This window comes from Rosa rugosa, chromosome 5 (genome assembly GCF_958449725.1).
Source record: "Rosa rugosa chromosome 5, drRosRugo1.1, whole genome shotgun sequence".
Taxonomy (NCBI): domain Eukaryota; kingdom Viridiplantae; phylum Streptophyta; class Magnoliopsida; order Rosales; family Rosaceae; genus Rosa; species Rosa rugosa.
Window position 1 is genome coordinate 4,010,471 of NC_084824.1, and position 3,031 is coordinate 4,013,501.

The 3,031-nt window shown below is 43.3% G+C and overlaps 1 non-coding gene across 1 annotated transcript; it reads right to left on the reverse strand.

Moving 5' to 3' along the window:
* Window positions 1-200: 200 nt before the first annotated feature.
* Window positions 201-273, reverse strand: TRNAE-CUC (transfer RNA glutamic acid (anticodon CUC)). Its single transcript has one exon. It is a non-coding gene; the product is annotated as a tRNA-Glu (tRNA).
* Between the last annotated feature and the right edge of the window lie 2,758 nt (window positions 274-3,031).

Sequence of the window (3,031 nt, forward strand, 5' to 3'; positions counted from 1 at the left end):
TGAATTATGGCCGCCAATTGATAAAGCTTTTTAATTGTTTCGTTTCATGTTAAAAAAAGAAGAAGAAAGGTCCATTGATATTTTGGCTTGCTGTGAAAAAAATAAAAATTGCAGTCACAAACTCATAATGAAGGGGCCATTGAGCTTTTGGTTTGCTCTGAAAAAACGAAGAAAACAAAAAACAGAAACAGTAAGAAAAATTCCGTTGCCGGGACTTGAACCCGGGTCTTTCGGGTGAGAGCCGAATATCCTGACCAACTAGACTACAACGGAGTTGTTGATAATAAAATTGGCCTTAATAACTTATCTTATTATCTTTTGTTTTAAGCGAGGGGTTGAATTTCCCTGGTATTTCCCTTTCAACTTCAAGCCTTCAACGCTCTTATAGTTGGTGAGCAAATGTTCATCACAGAAGAACAATTGTTGGCAGATCCAAGAATAATTTAGGGAATTAATCTTGATGTGTCATTTTTACTGAATTTAAAATGCATATACATATATACTACAAAGGTTTCTATTAGGGGTGGGCATTTTAGCCCGAAAGCCCGAAAACCCGGACCGAATCGAACCGGACCTTCAGGTCCGGGCCGGGCTTTGAGAAAAAAAAAAAACAAAAAATGAAAGCCCGGACCAATTGCTTTTAAACGGGCCGGTCCTGGGCCCTGTTAGTCATAAGGCTAAAAGCCCGAAGAAAGGCCCGAAGTCATATAACCTAATAACCCTACATCTCTAGGTATACTATCTTGACTCTTACTCGCAGCCTTCTTCTGGAAATTGACCCCGACCCTTTCCCAAATGCAACCCCAACCCCTACCCCTTCCTAAACTGGCAATCTGCAGCCTTCTTCTTCGATTCCCTTCGCAATGCCAACAAGAACTAGGTATAGGGGTGGGCACTTGAAACCGGAAAACCGAACCCGACCCGGGCCCGTACCGAAAACTGCCGGGACGGAACGGTTTGAAATCTTTAAAATTCACTGTTTGGGCCCGTCCCGACCCGTCCCGTTTTAACGGGACGGGCTTCGGTTCGGAAGGTTGGAATCCCGCAAAGTCCCGTCCCGTCCCGTTTTAACCCAAAATGTTAACTGATCCCTATTTCTCTTGGATCTTGATCTCTTCTGAGTCTCTCCTCCACTCTCCAGTTCTTCACTTCTTCTTCTGCTCTCTCAAATCATTCACAGACGAGGCTATACCAAGTCTGGCGTCGTCGGCATCACTTAGCCTTGCCATGTCGCTGCCGTCTCCATCACTCAGCCTTGTTCTCCCCGTTTGTTTCTATTCCTGGTAATGATCCGATGTATGTTTGTTTCACCATTGTTGCTTCAATTTTCAGTTTTTGATGTTGTTTTGGATGATGAGTTCAATTTTCAGTTTTGGATGTTGTTTTGGATGATGGGTTGCCCAGATCCAGAAATTGACCCAGCAGAAGAGACGAAAATTGATAAAGTGCATCAGCACCATGGACTAGAGCCCCACCAAGAACTAGGATAAGCATCATTACCCAAACGTCCAAAGAAAATATGAAGCACAACTTTCTGCTGTAAGCATAAACATCAAGTTTGCTCGTCATTTGTTAAGTGCTCTGCAATTTGTAAACCACCAAATAATGGAACACATTTTGACAAGACTGATACTCGTTACATACATGGAGAAAATGAATTTGTGAGTCATATTTTGTGTATTCAACAGAAGGGATGCATGCCTCCAATGTGCAGCTTCCCAGTCCATAATTATTCAACAGAAGGTCTTAATTACTGAGAATGGTTGTAGTTGTATTGAGCTTCTGATTTTGATTGTTGGGTGTTTATGTATCTGTTTAATTTTAGAATATGGGTTTATCCTCTTTTGGTGTTTGAATGATCTATGAAGCTTTTAGTGTTCTGCATTGCAAATAGTTTTTGGTTTTGATTCAAAGTTTTAGTCTTTTGTTTTCATGATCTTGCTACCTTTCTAAATTTACTTGTTTGTGATTTGGTTTTTGGTGTTTTGCAATATGACAGTTCTTGATTATAGGAGGACAAAACCCAGAACTCCAGAAGAACAACTTCGATTTTTTTTTTCTTTCGGGTTTGTCCCGGATTGGGCCCGGTACCGATCGGGTTCGGGCCTGTCGGGATCACTTCTCAAAATAGCCTAAAACCGTCCCGGCCCGTCCCGACTAATATTTCCGGGCCCGGGATCGGGATTACCAAGATTTCAGCCCGTGCCCAGCCCTAACAAGAACCCTTCGAAGCCCTCAACAAGAACCATTCCCAGTTTCCCTTAGCAGCTCGAAAACCCCGATTTCCCATTTTCGAATTCGAACTTCATGAGGTCCCGATTTGGTACATGAGGTCCCGATTTCCATAAAACCCTGATTTCCCAATTTCGATTTCCAGAAAACCCCAATTGGAGGAAACCCAGCAATCCCTTCTGGCCTTCTTCAATCAACTCGAACCCACTCGAAGCCCTCAAATTCCTAGCTTTCCCGATTTCGAATTCGAAAACCCCAATTGGAGGAAACCTAGCAATCCCTAGCCCTCAATCCCTTCTGGCCTTCTTCGATACTAACTCGAAACCCCAAGCCTTCTTCGAAAACTAACCCCAATCCCTTCTGTGCATTGTGATCTGCAATTTTGCAGCTTTGCTTGTCCTAGACAATTTCTGTTATGCTCTTCTTGTTCTTGGATATTGCTGGAAAATGAAAACTTAGGTAAATGTGATCTATGCTTGCTTGCTATGCTTGTGTGCCTGCAGGTTTGTGTGATTATGATTTATACTGCTTGCTGTGCTTGCTTGCTGTATATGCTTGTTTAAATTGTTCTTCCAAACCAGAAAATCAAAAACATGATGAAACTGTGGAGAAAATGAAGGCAAGAAAAATAAGACTTTTGGGCCCGAAAACCCGATAGGACCGGCCCGGGCCCGCATGGTCCGGTCCTTCACGGTCCCTATAATTGAAAAACATTATTTGAGCCCGGCCCGAAAAAAACGGGCTTGGTCCCGGGCCTAGCAAATTGACATGCGGTCCCGGCCCGTGCCCAGCCCTAGTT